Here is a 20,316-nt window from a genome sequence, read left to right as displayed (position 1 = left end):
GAGGTTCTGAGACTGGTTCAATATTAGAGAGTTCAAGCAATTCTCACAGCCAGCTTGTTTACATGATGAATTTGCTTCCCAAATGCTTTATATTCATAGAAAAACAAAGTAAACTCCAGTTCAGCCTGTCTTATAGCCATTATATTTTAAAGGAAAACAGTCTGAATTTCTAACAAAAGAGTATAAATGGACTGACCCATGGTTCCAGATCTCATGTAGCAAGGGATGGCTTTGTTGGGCACGAATAGAAGGAAAAGCCTTTGGTTCTGCCAAGACTGTAACCTCCAGTATAGGGGAATTTCAGTGGGCAGGAAGAGGGGATGGTTGGGGAGGGGGAAAACCCTTATAGAAAAAGGAGGGAAATGGGAAAGTTATATTTGATATGAAATCGGCTACAGTATAATTGTTCATTTGGCTTTAAAGAGAGATATGACTCAAAGAAGGTCATGGGTCTTAAATTTGATATCCAGGCACTGTGTGGGAGTCTATACTTGTCTCTATTTCTTCATAAAGACACACTAACATACACATCTTCAAAGGTTTTGAAAATGAAGAGGTCTTTTTAGAGAAATAGCATTTGTAGACAGGACATTTGAGCTGGCCATCGAAAGGATAGTAATGGGAAACTCTTTTGATGAAATGAAAGACGGTATCAGTCAGTATCAAGGATCGCAGTACATATGCACAAGAGTGATGAATTATGTCTAGAGCTAAGGATACCTAGGAAGGAATCACCAGCAAAAGAGACCAAGAAAGGTAAGCACTGTATTCACAGAATTTATATTGCCTGAAAAAGAGAGACGTCAATGGATATGACTCTGAAAGTACATTTTTGCTTTTAATGAATAAATTAGTTATTAAGATGGAGGTTATCATTTTCTTTGAGCTCACTATACAGCTGCAAATAACTTTGAACTTCTGACTATCTTGTCTCTACTTCTGTGTTGCAGGATATTCAGACTTGCTCCACCATGCTTGTTATTTTTTCTGTAGTTCTTGCCATCAAACTCAGGGCTTTGGTGAATGTGTGGAAAGCTCTTGACTTATGGAGCTATCTCTAAGTTTAATTACTGAAAAATTTAAACACAAGGTTAAATCTTCCTATGTTCCCATGATGCTAGTTTTTATGGAGAATGAATGACTGCTTATTGCATGTGTATTAGTTGTGTTTCTTGGTTTTGTTATCAAAGCATTTAGAATAGCAATTTCCTTTGGTTCATAGTTTGAAGCTCAATAGAACATGGAATGTTTGATGTCAAAAGCGAGATGTATCTTAAGCAGAAGGAAAAACAAAATCAAAAAAAAAAAACCAATTACCTGCGTATATCCTAGAGGTTTAATAAAGAGAGAGGGGAAATAGAATCCTTCAGCTAGATCTTTCCATTTTTTTGGTCATAAAATCTCAAGACAGGTTTGACTCATTAAAGTATATATCACTCTGGCATACCCAAAACTCCATTTATACAACAGGTTAGTCTTGCACTCATTAGAATCTGCATAACTCTTGAGGGCTGCATTTGAATGTATAGGCCATTAAGCTCATATGGAGTCATCCATTTCTGCAAATATTAATATTTATTAAAGACTATCACATTATCAGGTTTCCAGGAAATAGTAGCCATCATATTCTATCACAAAATTTAGTATCCTAGGGCTTAGCACTTGCAAGTTTAGGGTGGCTGTGGAACAATAGAGATGGAAATGTAATTAAGACATGAGTGGGAGACACCTAACTCAATACACTGCACTGTTTGACAAATTAGAATCTTCAGGGGGAAAACACCATTCCATTTAAATGGATTTTCCAGATAACTGTAACTTAACCCTTTAAACGCCAAAAAAATATTTATTTGTTGGTTTGTTTGTTTGTTTTATCATGTTGTTTAATCTAGCTTGTTGCCTAGAAAAGTTGTAGTACGGAGAGTACACCCCCTAGACACCATTTCATCCACTGTTCTTTTTGGCCACTAACTTCTTGTCTTCAGCAATGTTGAGGTGGATTCCTTTTCCTCTGGGAAGAGAGATCCATGGTCTCTTGCCCTTGCCAGTAACAAAAATGTTGAAAAACTGAGTGTCAAAGGTGTTGCCATTGATGTCTGTCTCTCTTTATTGGTGATTACACCAATTCCTCCAAAGTTAGCACCTCCTATCACCATACACAGGTTTCCCACTGTTGAACATGATGAGGTCAGTTATTTTGCCTGTCTCCAGATCAATCTGGATGGTTTCATTCACCTTGATGAGGGAATCAGTGTATTGAAGAGTATGAGCATCATAGGTCACAAGATGTGGGAATATTTTTGTGCCTACAAAGATCTTTCTCACTTTTCAAAACTTGTGCATGGCATCGTCAGGTGTAATACAATAAACAGAAAAGCTCCCCTTGGTGTCACAGTTTAGATGGAAGTTCTCTCCAGTCTTGTCAATGAGGATAACTCCCATATACCCAGCAGGATATGTTATATCGGTACTGACTTTCATATTAACCTAAATTGCTGCATGAAATCTGTTTTACTTCATCTTCAGTCAGGTCATACTTTAGTCTGTTCCTTAGGAAAATAATCAGAGGCAGGCATTCCGTTAATTTCTGATGACCAGTATATGGGTGAATAGCAAACACACCAGTCAATCTTCTTAGCATTCAATGTTTTGGAGTGGCTTTGTGTTTCAGATGTTTCTTGGGACAATGAGCCATTGCTGAGCTGAGAATGGAAAAAGCACCAAAAATATTTATAAAGATGATTTCACTGTTTGAAATGGAAGTCTTTCTCCAATAAATTACATGCCTCTTGCCTTCTTAAGTACAGCATCCAAAACAGACAGTGGGACTGTTTTTTTTTTTTTTTTTTTTTTTTTTTTTGTGATGACTCTGAACCATCACTGTGAAATCACTTCTGGAAATCAATCAAGCATGGCTGATGAAATCAGTGCCTCTTCTCTGTATTCCATTCATTTCATCTCAGTGCAGAATCACTGCCCTACAAAGTTCATTGTCTGTGTTTCCTTGTATATTTCTGTCTCTTGATGATTAACCTGGACAAATTTGCCACTCTAAGCCCTTCTCAGGATATCTCACTCAAGAAACTGCCCCTTTTCTTTTTCCTTTTCATTTTCCAATATATTAGTTCCTATGAATAAATAATATTGTGTCCACTATGAACTTAGGACTTCCCTAAAAGAATTATACTGTTATGTCATTTAGGTAATGGCATTCATTTTAATTGAGTGTGTGTGTGTGTGTGTGTGTGTGTGTGTGTGTGTGTGTGTGTCCAAACATACAAATACGCACACATACACAATGCCCTTGGAGGAAAGATGTACTGGACCATTCCAGCCATCACTGAAATGATGGGCTGTTTTGAGCCACCCTACCTGGGGGCTTGGAAACAGCACTCTTGTCTTCTGGCAGAGAGGCATTTTTAGCTGCTGAAAAATATATGTTTCTAAGCCCTGTCCAAACTTAGTGTAAATGCACTGTGTTCCTAAATAAATTTTCTTGTCTTTTCTGGATTAAGATGTGCATAGGATGAGCATTGATTTTGAGTTTCACATTGGGAATGAGATCTCATAACAGTCCTTATCTGACTTTTGCCAATTCGCTTAATTTCTACAGCTGAAATTCACTGTCTGTTACATTTACACAAAGATCTTAAACTCATAAGCTTGGGGAGAAGGGAGAAATATAAACACAGCTGCAATCCTTGTACCACACTGTTTGACTAAGCTAGAATCTTCAGGAGAAGATTTCATTCCACCTAAATGAATTTTCCAGATAACTGTCATTTAACTCTTGAAAGACAAAAAATTCTGTCAAAGAAAATTTAACTGTTTGAAATGCAAATCTTTCTCTAATACATTACATGCCTCCTGTGTCAGGTGTATCTCAGGCATGCGGTAACCAGTGTCTGTGCTAAAGCTTCCCTATTAGACGAGGACTAAAGGTGAGAAATATGTTGAAAAGGAATTTCCTTTTTAGTATTTGTCCTTCAAGAAATTCATACAATGAGTTTTCTCCATGTCTACTCACTTTTCCATAACTCCCTCCCAGATGCTCAGCCTAGTACTCATCTAACTTTGTGTCTTCAATTTATTAGCACCTATCAAGTTGAATTTGTGCTACCCATATATGGAGATGCAGGCTTCCCTTAGAATATGAGAAGCTTTCAGCATCTATACCCATTAAGACAACTGACTCTCTTTCTCTACCAGCAGTCACTTGCCAACAGACTCTCAGATAGGAGTGAAATTTCATATCTACCTGTGCTCTCCATTTTGATACTTCCATATGGATTGAGCTTAAACAGGTTTTATGTTTCTTATCATGACCTTTATGTTCATATGTTTAGCTGCCCTGTTATGTCCAGAGTACATTATTTCCTTTTATTCAATCTCACTGTCTTTATACTTCAATTTCTATGATGAACTCTTGCTAGTCATGGGTCTCTGTGTTAATCATGTGTAATCTACTGAAAATAGAAGCTTTTCTGATGAGGGTTGAGGGATGCATTAATCCATAGGAATAACAGTAAATCATCATGAATGTGTTAATATTATGCTCATTTAATATAATAATAATAGTAGGTTATATTGGAGGATGTATATCCTGGCTGGTCATAGACTCTTGGACTAACAATATTCCATGATATTGATTTGATTTGATCTTGTAAAGAGAGACTTAAATCTTTCAGAATATGATTGATTATTTATGTGATATTCTTTTCACTATAGTACCTGAAGACTTGTCTTGCTAGGTCAGCTGTCATATAACTTGGCAGTAGTCACAGAGGTTAACTATGATGATACTGTTCTTTTCCAACAGGGTCTTACCATCAATTTTGGATAATAACCAATATAATTGGCAGTAGCCTGAAATATTTTTGTGACTGTAAAATCTTACTAGTAAACAAGTAAGGCTGCTGTGACACATTAGTAGTTACAGTGTTTTGCTGCCAAATCTGACAATCATATTTGAGTCTTCCCATAAATTCTGTAGTACTACTCCTATATGCATGTCTTCTCTCTCTCTCTCTCTCTCTCTCTCTCTCTCTCTCTCTCTCTCTCTCTCTCTCTCTCTCTCTGACACATGGACATGTACTATCTCTAAGTAAATAAATAAATGCAATAACATTTAACATTTTTATTGACCAAACATATTCATACAAATAACTGATATTTACCAACCACAGAATGTCCTCTTGTATAGTGTTTCCAATGATCAGTCCCCTTTTGGCATGTAGGTGCAGGTATCACGATATTGTTAGGATGACAAGAATACTTTGCATGTAGATCACTGTGAATATAAATTATTATGTACTCTGGATAAATGCCATTGCCAAAACAGACACAAATGGGATAGGGGGATTTTGTCTGGGAAACTGGGAAAGGGAATATCATTCAAATGTAAATTAAAAATATCCAATAAAATAAATACATACAAAAAATAATTGCTTAACTTTTCCATATTATATACACTTATATTAAACTGTAAATAATCAGTACTTTTGATATGAGGGAAATTATAAATACTAATAAACAGTTGTTATACTCTATTGTTTATGAAATTTGACAAGAAAAATATTTAGGCATTTTCAGTAAAAATAAACTGTCAGTCATAATTTCTTATAGAACCATTAACTATCAGGTTGAAAGTGAAAAAAACAGCTACAAATAATAAGCATCCGTAAAATAATATATCATTATTAAGAATGAAAATATGCCTTGCAAGTACAAGGTTCTGAGTGGTAAACAATAAATGACAAAAAAAATGGTGGGCATACTGAAACAGTATTATAATTCTTGTGCTTGGGAGGCAGAGAGAGGCTCACTGCTACATCTTGCTGATGAGATAGTCTAGCCTATTCAGAGTTCCAGGCCAATGAGAGTTCTTTCAAAGGAACAAAAGAGAGTTGAAAAAATGTTTCTGTATTTCAGAGATGGCTCTGTTCTTGCAAAAGAATTCAAGTTCAGTTTGAATAATCCATGTTAGGTGTTCATAACCACATGTGACTCTACCTTTGGCAGATCCAATGCATTCTTAAGGCTGCCATATATATTTGTACTCACATTCACAGATGCTTCCCCAAAATAAATACACAGGTTTGTTGTTGTTCTTGTTGTTGTTGGTTGGTTGGTTGGTTGATTGGTTTGTTTGTTTTTTTGGATTTTTTTTTTTTTTTTAGTTTTTTAGTTCTATTTCCAGCACCCATTCTGGCCTCGTTAACTACACTGACAAGTGTACATAATGACACATGAATGCACAGGAATAGAAATAAAAATAAATAAATTTTAAAGTGTCAAAGTACTCTATGGAGTATGTTGGCACTAATCTGCTAACTTGTGGGAAAACATTTACTGCAACTTGACATGAAGATTAATTCTGAACATCCTCACAAATAAAGCAGAGGAGATAACAGGAAGATTTGAAAAGCATTTACCACCTGGGAATCTTATCTATATAATTACAACATTATTTTTCATAAATTCTGAGAGGAGAAAAATAACCCAGCAGAGAAATCATGTGCTTTCTTTTCTCTTCTATTCTCTTATTCTAAAAATGGGGTGGGGGGCATAAAGAAAAACAATAGCCACCAACATTGCTACTATAGAGCAATGACAGGAAAACCTGCTAATAGCAAATCATTAACTATAAATAGAAAGATTAGAGTCATTCGTGTGATTTAGCTCAAGAAAAAGGAAGAAGAGGGAGAACTAACTGCTTAGATATTCTATACTAATTCTTATTAATATTTTCCTGAGACCTAGAAAAAGTTATTTTAACTCCCTATACTTCAATTTCATTATAGTAGAATGACAAAGTGATTTTTTTGGTTTGGTTTTAATTATATCCTAAGGATTTTTTAACTTGGGAATATTTTTCATTTCACCCAATTAAGTTATGCTCAGCAACTCTGGATCATCACGGGGATAGTTTCCCAAACCAGCTCACTGTTGACCATCATCCTTCCAGAGAAACAATGTGACTTGCTTTTTGACAAAGGATGTCATTCTTCTATGAAGTCTATTGAAAAAATGAATTCCATTGTTTTATAGCTTGAGAAATAAACTGATGAAAATTCATACTATTAATTTTTTTCGCATCGTTATTAACTTGAGTATTTCTTATTTACATTTCGATTGTTATTCCCCTTCCCGGTTTCCAGGCTAACATCCCACTAACCCCTCAACCTCTCCTTTTATATAGGTGTTCCCCTCCCCATCCTCCACGAATTAACACCCTACCCCCAACAATCCCGTTCACTGGGGGTTCAGTCTTGGCCGGACCAAGGGCTTCCCCTTCCACTTGTGCTCGTACTAGGGTATCGATTGCTACCTATGAGGTATGAGCCCAGGGTCATTCCATGTATGGTCTTTGGGTAGTGGCTTAGTCCTGGTAGCTCTAGTTGGGTGGCATTGTTGTTCCTATGGGGTCTTAAGCACCTTCAAGCTCTAAAGTCCTTTCTAAGATTCCTTCAACGGGGTCCCATTCTCAGTTCAGTGGTTTGTTGCTGGCATTGGCATTACCTATATATTTGCTGTATTCTTGGCTGTGTCTCTCAGAGATGTAACGGCCAAAACTTCTTGTTTCATCCATCTTATCTAATTGGGTGGGTGTATATGTATGGGCCACATGTGGGGCAGGCTCTGAATGGGTGTTCCTTCTGCCTCTGTTCTAAACTTTGCATCCTTATTCCCTCCCAAGGGTATTCTTGTCCCCCTATTAAAAAAGGAGTGAAACATTCACATTTTGGTCAATCTTTTGAGTTTCATGTGTTCTGTGCATCTAGGGTAATTCAAGCATTTGGGCTAATACCACTTATCAATGAGTGCATACCATGGGTGTTTTTCTGCGATTGGGTTATCTCACTCAGGAAGATATTTTCCAGTTCCATCCATTTGCCTATGAATTTCATAAAGTCATTGTTTTTGATTACTGAGTAATATTCCACTGTGTAGATGTACCACATTTTCTGAATCCATTCCTCTGTTGAAGGGCATCTGGGTTCTTTCCAGTTTCTGGCTATTTTAAATAAGGCTGCTATGAACATAGTGGAGCATGTGTCTTTGTTATATGTTGGGGCATCTTTTGGGTATATGCCCAAGAGAGGTATAGCTGGGTCCTCAGGTAGTGCAATGTCCAATTTTCTGAGGAATCTTCAGACCGTTTTCCAGAATGGTTGTACCAGTCTGCAATCCCACCAAAAATGGAGGAGTGGTCCTTTTTCTCCACATCCTCATCAGCATTTGCTGTCACATGAGTTTTTGATCTTAGCCATTCTTACTGGTGTGAGGTGAAATCTCAGGGCTGTTTTGCTTTGCATTTCCCTTATGACTAAAGATGTTGAACATTTCTTTAGGTGTTTCTCAGCCATTTGGCATTCCTCAGCTGTAAATTCTTTGTTTAGCAATGAACCCCATTTTTAATAGGGTTATTTGTCTCCCTGCGTTCTAACTTCTTGAGTTCTTTGTATATTTTGGATATAAGCCCTCCATCTGTTGTAGGATTGGTAAAGATCTTTTCCCAATCTGTTGGTTGTCGTTTTGTCCTAATAGGCAAAGGATATTTCAGCTTTCTTCTTTTGTACTATGAATATTTCTGGGACTAAATTAAGAAGTGATGGCTCTGGCAGAAGAGATTTAAGGACAGTCTATTATTGTCTCTTTGATATACATTGTAAGTAACTACTTCTATGAAGGTCTACAGCAAAAAAAGAATAAGCAGTAAAAAGAGAAAATGTACAGATTGAAGAGAAATGAAGCCGGAGGTAATTTAATGTTCGAGCCAAGGCTTGTGATGAATAAAGATGAGATTAAGACAATGCAAAATCTATAGTTTAGTAGTGGAAGGTAGCCATTAAAAGACCTCACTCAGCTAAATTTTCAACTTGTGAAATGGCCTGAGGACAATGGTTCTCAACCTCTGATTCTTGAGGCCTTTGCGGGTACAATGATCTTTTCGCAGAGGTTGAATATCAGATATCCTGCATATTAGATATGTATATAATTTCTGACTGTAGCAAAATTAGTTATCGAGTAGAAATGATAGTTTTATATTTGTGGATCACCACAACATGAGAAATTATGTTGGAAGTGTAACAGTATTAGGAATGCTGAGAACTAATGACCTAAAAGGTTTTCTGCTCCTGAATAGCAACAAGAGATTAAAACCACTACAAATGCTATTCAGGTAGATCACACTTCATCCCAAGTAGGCAGCCAAATTCAGTATTATCATCTATGTATTTCTTTTTTAGTGTTATGAAGGATAAAATACAAAGGTGTTGTAAATCTTTCATCCACTAGTAATGAGAATAAAATGATTCCAAGTGATCAAACGAAGTCCATGTATAAAGACTCTGAGAGGGCAAGTGGCCCAGAGACACTATATTTGAAACTGTGAAAGTAAGATTTAGATTATGTTGAATATTGAAATTCTTAGGCAAATGAATGAAACTAGAAAATATCATCCTGAATAAGGTAACCCAGTCACAAAATAATACACATAGTATACACTTACTGATAAGTGGATATTATCCAGAAAAAAAAAAAAACTTGCAATACCTATGATGTAACTCACAGATCATCTGAAACCCTAGAAGAAGGAAGACCAAAGTGTGGATGCCTCACTCCTACTCAGAAGACATAAGAAAATTACCATGGGAGGTAGAGGGAGGAAGGGAAATATGAGAGAGGAGGGTGAGGAAGAGAGGGGGCAAGATTATGTGTGGGAGGAGACAGGGGAGAAATACAGAGGGTCAGGAATTTGAACAAAGGTGTGTAGAAATGGGGGATGGTGAACTGTTGTAGCCACTACAAAGTCTATGATGCCAAGTACACAAGAGTTTCTCAGGACCCAACAGGGATTACATTAGCCAAAATACCCAAAATAGGGGGAGATACAACCTGTAGAGACCATTTCCAGTGGATAGGCACAGCCTCTGTTTAAGGGATGGGGCCATTCATGCTTCTCAAAAATATTAATCCAAAATTGCTCCCTTTAAAAGGAAATGCAGGGACAAAGAATGCAGCAGAGACTAAAGGAAAGGCCATCCAGAGACTGCTCCAACTAGGTATCCATCTCAATTGAAGACACCAACCCAAGACAGTATTGCTAATGTCAAGAAGTGTTTGTTGAGATGAGCCTAGTATAGCTGTCCCACAAGAGACTGTTACTGAGCTGGACCAATACAGATGTAGATGCAGACAGCCAACTATCAAACCGAGCATGTGTACCCCAATAGAGAAGTTACAGAGAAGGATTGAAGGACCTGAAGGGGTTTGCAATCCCACAGGAAGAACAACAATATCAACCAACAAGACACTCCAAAGCTCCCAGGGACTAAATCACCAACCAGAGAGTACACATGGAGGGGCCCATGGCTCCAGCTGCATATGTAGCAGAAGATGGCCTTATCTGGTATGGATGAGAGCGGAGCCCTTTGGTCCTGTGGAAGCATGGAAGCATGGAAGAATGCTAGGGTGCTGAGGCAGAATGGGTATGTGGGTGGGGGAGTACCCTCATAGAAGCAGAGGGGAGGGGAGTGGAGGAGAGGTTTGTGGGGGAGACAGGGAAGGGGGGATAACATTTGAAATGTAAGTAAATAAAATAACCAATAAAACTGAAAAACAAAGTAAGAGGTGCCAGAGCAATGGAACATTTGACTAAGAAAGCCAAGCTTAGGCTGTGGAATCTGATTGAAAGGGAGCTTTATATTGCTACAGAAAAATTAGGATAGTCAAATATGGAACTATAAGATTTGGAGTTGCTCTGCTGGTTTCTTTCTTGATTTGGTCTAATATTTCCTCATTATGCTCCAATCTTTCATTTTTTGGAAAGGTAATGTGTACTGTGTTATTGTACATTGCAAGTATATGATGTTATTTTTTCTATTTTCTTTATTTCATAGGAGGTAGATATTATAAAATCACCTTTAGGCTCAGAGGACATGTTACAACTTAAAAGTGTAGAGATTGTGAATGACTACAGGGATTTTGGAAGTTAGCATAAATTCATTTTGCATTATGAGATATAGTCAAAAGCCTATGGAGGGACAGGGAATAGAATATGGTAGTTTACATGAGAATGGTCCCAATATTTTCTTTGTTTGAATATTTGGTCTCCAGTTGCTGGAAGTCTTTTGGAAGGCTTGGGAGATGTGTCCTTTGTACAGGTTTTGTATGATAGGGATGGACTTTAAGATTTCAAAAGTATCTCACTATTGCCAATGTTTTCTCTACTTTTTGCTTATGTTTTGAGATGTGTGACTTCAGAGATTTGCGCTGTCATGCTCTATTCCATGTTCATGGAGTCTAATACTCTGAATCTGTAAGCCAAATTAAATTCTTTCTTTTATAAATTACCTTGGTCATAGTACATTATACAGCAATAGAGAAGCACCTAATACAGATATATAAGAAAGACTAGTGTTTTTAATTGTTATGAATGTCTTCAATATTACAATTAAATGAGGGATTCCAGGTAATATGATGGAAACAGAGTTGTTATTCTGAAGTGGAGGAAGTGTTGGTGAAACCTGGCCGGTGGAGATAGCTTCTGTTTTCTTTAAGAGCTAACTGAGGAAGAAAGAATTTCCTTCCACAAAGTTTAAGAAGCTAGTCTTGGTCTGAGACCCTCTATACAAACTCTACAGCCAAAAAAGATGAGATAATTCATGATGATTAATTGTATTATCCACTTCCAAAGCTATTAGTCATGTTTTGCACGTGTTGTGTAATGGTCCAAATTAAACTCAGAAGTTTTAAATTATAATAAGAAAGCAAACATACAGGGGTTGGAAAGCTGTCTCAGTGGATAAAGTCCTTACTATTCAAGCATAAGGATTGGAGTCTGAGCCCCAAACATATGTGAAAAAATGATGCACTGGAATGTGTTTGTATTCCCAGCATAGTGAAAGAGGTAATAGCAGATTCCCAGGGATCCCTGACAAGCTGGCCTAGCCAAATCTGTGAGTTCTGGGACAAAGATTGACTTTGGTCACAAAAGATGAGGAATAACGTTTGAAAATATCCTTTGGCCTTCCCAGATTCTTTCACACTTGAGCACATATGTAAACATACACAGACACACACACACACACACACACACACACACACACACACACACACACACACACACACACACACACACACAACACAGGACATAAAAGTTGATATTGCAGAGGGCAGTTGTTGACTTGCCATGACAGAATACTCTGGAGCAGTCTCCCTCATCATCTGTTGCATAATTAGTTCTTTTCATTGCTCTAATTGGTTCTGAACAACAGGTCTCTAGACATTCTACCAGTAATGTGTGTTGACCAAGAGAATATTCAATGGCAAGGCATAGACATGTTAAATAGCCCTCTAAACATTATTTCTAGCACATATTCTCTGTTTACTTATATATGATCTTCTGATGTCTCTCATCATTTTAAAGTAATATTTTTATAACTTTTTCTGTTTTGCCTTGTCTTTTAATTTAGTTCATAAACATTGGCAGGTAAGAAAACTTAGCTTAGCCTGTGCTTCCACGATTTCCAGAGGCATAGGTGGTAGAGGATTAGATCATTAGATCTAGCTTCCAGTACTAGCTTTACTACCCACAGTATTCCTATCAGAAGTATTTCAGTTCCTTAAGTCTCAGTCTAGTCTTTACTTGTGGAGTCTAGTACCCAATGCTGTGAGCAATAAACAAAGACAAAGGTTGTCCTAAATCATAGAGTCACCTTAGGCTAGGGATTCTCCCTAAAACCTTTCCAACACCCTAACACCTGTTATCTCTCTAATCTTCAACCATCAAGCCAGAAAAACTTTCTGTTGATGCTCTATTAGGGACATCTGAAGAGATTATTGGTATAAAAGTAGAACTCAACAGCAAGAGAGACTACAGAATCTGAGTATATTTAAAGAAACAGTAATACATTTTCTTTACCATTTTCTTGTATACATGTATGTGTATAGCTGTATATATGTGAACTAATGTTTTTGCAGATGCACATGTATGCTCAGGTATGTAGAGGATTGATGTTGGCATTAGAAATGATTCTTTTTTTCTCTTTCTCATTCAAATACAGAGCACTTCATATGGCTGGTAGTGGTACTCAGTTTATTTTCAGAAGCTCTTCCTTATGCCTTTGCAACCTGGTTATATAGCAGGTCATCATGGTTCCTGGTATTTCATGAATTCTAGGGTTATAAACTCAGGTCTTCATGTTTTTAGATCAAGAATTTCAACCAAGGAGCTATGTCCCCAGCCTGTCAGTATATACTTTTCCTATTGATAAATATTGTTATGGATATGGAAAAAATATAAATAAAACCTGCTATGTGCATTCAGTGCAACAATATATTTTAATATTTTGATATTCATAGAAAAATTAAAATCAAAAGTATAACCTACCTGGTATTCTGGGACACAAATCAGTCAACTCTTAGACCAAATTGAAATAGTGGTATGTATTCACATTAGAACATCAGAATGAAGGTGAAAAGCCTAATGATACTCCTTAAATATTTAGAAAAACAAAAAGTCCATGTCTAACCCAGTGAGCTGCCAAGAACAGTAATAAATGTTAAAGTGGAAATTAATGAAATAAAGACGACAATATAAGTGCATAGCATAACATTAATTAATCAAAGTTTAGTTTTTAAAAAAGATAAGTTTGACACACTCCCACAACACTCACGAACAAAATCGAAATTAACAAAATCAAAGATTAGCAAGGAATTTTTAGAACAGATTTTATAGTTTAGTACAGATCATTTTCCTGTTAGAAACAAGTTCAGGAAGGTTGTACGATCTACGTTCCCTTCAAACTTTTTGGAAGGATAGCTATTGTGTATAAAGCAATATCCACTCACTGTAAAAGCCATGCCTTCTGCTAGGAGCTGAAATTCCTCCAAGAGTGCCAGCCCAACTATTTATTCCTGTCTATTGTAACTGTCTATTGTACAGCCAACTGCTTTTACAACAGAGCTTCTCTGTTTGTGGAAGAATGCATTACCAGTTCCAAGCCACTGCACTTCTTGCATTATTTGTGGTATAGAGAGTAGCCCATCCATCACCACTCTTCCAACTGCCTTTGACAGTTACATTTATGACATCCAGACAACCTACTTGACTGTGATTTATCCTCTCAGTTTGCTCTAGCTGCTACTTTTTAGGTAGCTTTTTGAAGAGTTATTTTTCTTTCTTCCTTGCTTTAAAGTAAATGGCATGATCAAAATGACCCAGGAAATCTGTTTCACGGTCTAACAAGTTAGAGGATAGATTCCACATATACTGAATCATATTTTTTAGCCAAGTGATAAAAGAAATCTTATGTGTCTATGATGTTAAGGACTCTTTTAGTGACATACACCAAGATGGCATAAGGACCACCATCTAAATGAATACGGTGGCCCTGGAATTCATGAGTGTATAGTTCTGTGCTGGATTTTAGCTCAGCTAATAGAATGCTTATTTAGCATGAAAGAAGTTGTGGGTTTGATCTACAGCCCCACATAAATTGGATATAATCATGTATCCCTGTGATTTTTGCACTTTAAATAGGAAATCAGAATAATCAGGAGTTCACAGTCATCCTGGGCTACACAGTGAGTCCAAGGCCAGCCTGGACACATGAAGCTCTATCTAGAAAAGCAGATAGCTCAAGGGAGAACTTTTTGCATTGCTTTCTTTTGTAGGGGAATATCTGGTATAGCAAAATGGAGGATTCGGGTCCAAGACCAGCCAGTATCCACATTGATTTTCACTGTTTTATATTTGTGGCATGAATAGAGAGGAACACTTTGTTGTTAAATCGTAAATTACATTCTGAGAAGAGAACAATGATGTTGTGGGTAGTTCTTTCAGTGGTCTTACCAGTGGTCTTACAATTATTCATTTTATTTCCCTCTTGATACACTTACAAATATCTCTTGTCACCTAGACCAATCATAACCCACTGTTTTTAAAACGAATTCTTTTGTTTTTAACAATTACTTTTAAAACAGTTAACACTTTTAACAGTTAATATTTAAACTTATTAGGCAGGTGTTTAAAAAGAAATCTTTATTGAGAGATTGTTCAGTAGTGATGAGCTCTTCCTATGTGTAAAGGAAACCCAGATTTCACTGCCAAACACACACACACACACACACACACACACACACACACACACACACACATTTGATATCATCTAAAACTCAAGTTCCAGGGGATCTAACAGCCTCATCTGACCTGCTCAGGCACCAGGTATGCATATGGTACATATACAGAGAAACAAGTTTTCCTATAGAAAAAGTCAAACAGCTGAGCAATGAGTGGCTGTTTAGCCTACTTGGAAGTCAGAAGCAAATAAATTTACATGAGCTCTAGGTCAACTTGGTTTACAGAACAAATTATAGGACAGTTATAGCCACTAAGAAAACCTGTCTTAAAAACCTCAATAGATAAACATATAGATAGATGACAGATAGATAGATAGATAGATAGATAGATAGTTTGATTGATTGATGATAGATATTTGTGTTTATTATATGTGTTTAAATATGTGTGTGTGTGTGTGTGTGTGTGTACACATGGTTGTTTATAGCTGGTATTATTAATTTTTCCCCTATTTACTACAGCAAGGTCTCTCACTTAATCTGGAATTCCCCAGTTAGGCTTTTTTTTTTTTCAACTTTATTAACTTGAGTATTTTTATGTATATTTTGATTGTTATTCCCCTTCCTGGTTTCCGGGTTAACATCCCCCTAACCCCTCCCCCTTCTCTTCTCTATGGGTGTTCCCCTCCCCATCTCCCCCATTATTGCCCTCCCCTCAACAATCACGTTCACTGGGGTTCAGTCTTGGGAGGACCAAGGGCTTCCCCTTCCACTGGTGCACTTACTAGCCTATTCATTGCTACCTATGTACAGTCTTTGGTAGTGGCTTAGTCCCTGGATGCTCTGGTCGGTTGGCATTGTTGTTCATATGGGGTCTCAATTTTAACCAACACATATTTTTTAGTAAACATATGTACCTGAATCCATAATACCTGAGTTACAAATGTGTCTTCACAACTATTGAACTTTTCAATGTAGATTCTGGAAATCTACATGTTATTTGTGACTATTGTGAAAGGTGTCATTTCCCTAATTTCTGTCTCAGCCTGCTTATCCTTTGAGTAGGGAAAGGCTACTGATTTGTTTGGGTTAATTGTATATCCAGCCACTTTGCTGAAGTTGGTTATCAGGCTTTGTAGGTGTCTGGTGAAACTTTTGGGGTCACTTATGTATACTATCATATCATCTGCAAATAGTGATATGTTGACTTCTGACTTTCCAATTTGTGACGTTTGACATCCCTTTGTTGTCTGAATCTTCAGTCTAGGACTTCAAGTAATATATTGAATAAATAGGGAGACAGTGCTCAGCCTTGTCTAGTCCCTCATTTTGATGGGATTGCTTCAAGTTTCTCTCCATTTAGTTTATTGTTAGCTACTGTTTTGCTCTGTATTGCATTTACTATGTTTAGGTTTGGACCTTGAATTCCTGATCTTACCAAGACTTTTTATCATGAAGAGGTGTGGAATTTTAACAAATACTTTTTCATCATCGAATGAAATTATCATGTAGTTTTTCATTGAGTTCGTTTACCTAATAGATTACTTTGATGGATTTCCACATATAGCACCTCCCTGCATCTCTGGGATGAAACTACTTCTTCATGATGGAAAATAATTTTGATGTGTTCTTGGGTTCGGTTTGTGAGAATTTTATTGATTATATTTGCTTCAATATTCATAAGGGTTTATTGAAGTTCTCTTTCTTTGTTGTATCTTTGCATGGTTTAGGTATAAGCTAAATTGTGGCTTCCTAGAAGTAATTGAGTACTGTTCCATCTGTTTATATTTTATGGAATAGTTTGGACACTATTGGTATGAAAGTCTGATAGAATTCTGCACTAAAACCATCTGGTCCTGGGCTCTTTTTGGTTGGGAGACATTTAATGACTGCTTCTATTACTTTCAGAGTTATGGGGTGGTTTAGATGTTTTATCTGATCCTAATTTAAACTTCATAACTCATGTTTGTTGAGAAAATTGTCCATTTCTGCCAGATTTTCCAGTTTTGTTGAATATAGGCTTTGGTAGTAGGTCTGAGGATTTTTTTTTTTAATTTCCTCGAATTCTGTTGTTATGTCTCCCATTTCATTTCTGATTTTGTTAATTTGGATTCACTCTTGGCACCATCTGGGCAGTTTGGCTAAGAGTATAACCATCTTGTTGATTTTCTCAAAGAACCAGCTCCTGGCTTTGTTGATCATTTGTATATTTCTTTTTGTTTCTACTTGGTTGATTTCAGCCCCAAGTTTGATTATTTCCTGCTTTCTACTTCTCTTGGGTGTACTTGCTTCTTTTTGTTCTAGAGCTTTTAGATATGCTGTCAAGCTGATAATGTATGCTTTCTCCAGTTTTTTTTTTCCGAGGCTGCTGTGCCATGAGTGTCCCTCATAAGTTTGGGTATGTTGTACCTTCATTTTCATGAAATTCTAAAAAGTCTTTTCCTTCTGTCTTTACTTCATCCTTGTCCAAGTTATCATCAAGAAGAACATTGTTCTTGTTCATGTTCTAATTTTGGATATGTTTTGCTTTCATCTTCATAAAATTGTAAATAGTCTTTTACTTCTGCCTTTATTTCTTCCTTGCCCAAGATATCATCGAGAAGAGCATTGTTCATGTTCCATGTATATGTGGCCTTTCTGTCATTTTTGTTGTTATTGAAGAACAGCCTTAGTCCATGGTGATCTGATAGGATGACTGGGATTATTTTACTCTTCACTATCTGTTGAGGCCTGTTTTGTGACCCAATATATGGTAAATTTTGTAGAAGGTACCAGGAAGTGCTAAGAAGAAGGTATATTCTTTTGTTTTAGGATGAAATGTTCTATTAATATCTATTAAGTCCATTTTGTTCATAAATTCTGTTAGTTTCTCTATGTGTCTGTTCAGTTTCTGTTTCCATGATTTGTCCATTGATGAGAGTGGGGTGTTGAAATTTCCTATTATTGTTGTGTGAGGTGCAATGTGTGCTTTGAGCTTTAGTAAGGTTTCTTTTATGTATGTAGTTGTCCTTGCATTTGGAGCATAGATATTTAGGATTGAGAGTTCATCTTGGTGGATTTTTCCTTCGATTAATATTAATCATCCTTCTTTACCTTTTTTGATGACTTTTGGTTGAAAGTATAATTTATTGGATATTAGAAAAGCTATTCCAGGTTGTTTTGGGGACCATTTGTTTGGAAAATTGTTTTCCTGCATTCTACTCTAAGGTAGTGTCTGTCTTCATCATTGAGGTGTGCTTCCTGTATACACCAAACTGGCTCCTCTTTCCATACCACTCTGTTAGTCTATGATTTTTTATTGGGGAATTGAGTTCATTAATATTAAGAGATATTAAGTAATAGTGATTGTTGTTTCCTGTTATTTTTGTTGTTAGAAGTGGAATTATGTTTGTGTTTCTCCTTTCTTTTGGTTTCATTGCAAGGAGATTATGTTCTGCTTTTTCTAGTGTGTAGTTTTCTTCCTTGTGTTGGAGTTTTCTATCTATAACCCTTTGTATGGCTGGATTTGTAGAAAGATATTGTGCAAATTTTGTTTTGTCATAGAATATCTTGGTTTCCCCATCTATATTAATTGAGAGTTTTCCTGGATATAGCACCCTGGGTTGGCATTTGTGTTTTCTTAGTGTCTGCATGACATTTGCCCAGAATCTTCTAGCTTTCTTAGTCTCTGGTGAGTAGTCTACTTTATTTCTTATAGAGCTGTCTGTATATGTTACTTTATCTTTTTTCCCTTACTGCTTTTAATATTCTTTCTTTGTTTTGAATATTCAGTGTTTTGAATATCGTGTGAAGGGAGAAATTTCTTTTCTGGTCCAATCTATCATGTGTTCTGTATGCTTCTTGTATGTTTATAGGCATCTGTTTTCTTTAGATTAGGGAACTTTTCCTTTATAATTTTTTCATATATATTTACTGTCCCTGTAAGTTGGGAATCTTCACTCTCTTCTATACCTATTTTCCTTAGATTTGCAGGTTTGATCTTTTCATTGTGTCTTGGATTTTCTGGATGTTTTGTGTTAGCACTTTTTTGAGTTTTACATTATCTTTGATGGTTTGTCAATGTTTTCTATGGTATCTTCTGCCCCTGTAATTTCCTCTTCTATCTCTTGTATTCTGTGGGTGATATTTGAGTTTATGTCTCCAGATCTCATTCCTAGGATTTCTATCTCTACTGTTGACTCCCTTTGTTCTTTCTTTATTGTTTCTATCTCCATTTTTAAATCCTGGAAGGTTTTATTCAAGTCCTTCACCTATTTGGTTGTGTTTTCTTGTAATTCTTTAAGGGATATTTGTGTTTCCTCTTTAAGGGATTCTACTTGTTTACCTGTGTTTTTCTGTATTTTTTTAAGCGCATTATTTATGTCCTTCCAAAAGTACTGTATCTTTGTCATGAAATTTGATTTTAAATTCAAATCTTGCTTTTTGGTGTGTTGGGATATGTAGAATTTGCTTTTGTGGGAGAACTGGGCTTGATGATGCCAAGTAGTCTTTGTTTCTGTTGTTTAGGTTCGTGCTCTTGCCTCTTGCCATCAAGTTGTCTCTGGTGTCTGCTTGTCTTGCTGTCTCTGACAGTGGCTTGACCCTCCTGTAAGCCTGCGTTTCAGCACGCCTCTAGATCTGTTTTCTTTCAGCCAGATCTGGAAACAGAAACTTGCTCCTGGGATTGTGTTCCCTAAACCCTCCAAGTGGGTTGTTTGGAGCAGAAGGGTTGTTCTTACCTCTGACCTCAGGTGTGTCAGAGCTCCAGGTGAACGGCTTTCAGCTCTGAGCCCAGGAAAAAATGGAAAGGATACTGCACCTTTCTGCTACTGTGTTTCTGTATCCAGAGGGCACTAGGCAGTTCTTCATGGGCAAGGAGTGTGAGCAAAGTGGTGGTCTCCTGAGCTCTCAGGATTGTCTGCACTTCTTTGAGTCTAGCTCTTGACCCCTCTGTTTTTTGGATACAGAGACCTGTGTGAGCACTTCAGCTCTGGGCGCAGCAAGAAACCAGAAGTGTCCTGTCCCAGATGACATCTGGCTTTGTGTGTCCTGAGGCCACCAGTCAAGTCACTTGGAGCAGAAGAGTTGGTCTTACCTCTCCTGTCAGATGTGTTGGTACTCCTGGAGCCTGACTTTCAGCTCTAGGAGCAGGAAGAAACTGGGTCCTGCCTCTGACTATACCCAGGTTCCTCTGCCCAGAGGGCCCAGAGGACAGTAAGCAGGTTTCTCTTGGGTCAGGAGTGTGGGCAAAAA

The 20,316-nt window shown here is 37.0% G+C and overlaps 1 pseudogene; it reads right to left on the bottom strand.

The window, feature by feature from the left end:
• Window positions 1–1,944: 1,944 nt before the first annotated feature.
• On the bottom strand, window positions 1,945–2,695 carry LOC116893663 (annotated as a pseudogene).
• Between the last annotated feature and the right edge of the window lie 17,621 nt (window positions 2,696–20,316).

The sequence above is a fragment of the Rattus rattus genome, chromosome 2 (genome assembly GCF_011064425.1).
Source record: "Rattus rattus isolate New Zealand chromosome 2, Rrattus_CSIRO_v1, whole genome shotgun sequence".
NCBI classification, from domain to species: Eukaryota; Metazoa; Chordata; class Mammalia; order Rodentia; family Muridae; genus Rattus; species Rattus rattus.
This window is presented reverse-complemented; position numbering and strand designations above follow the sequence as displayed.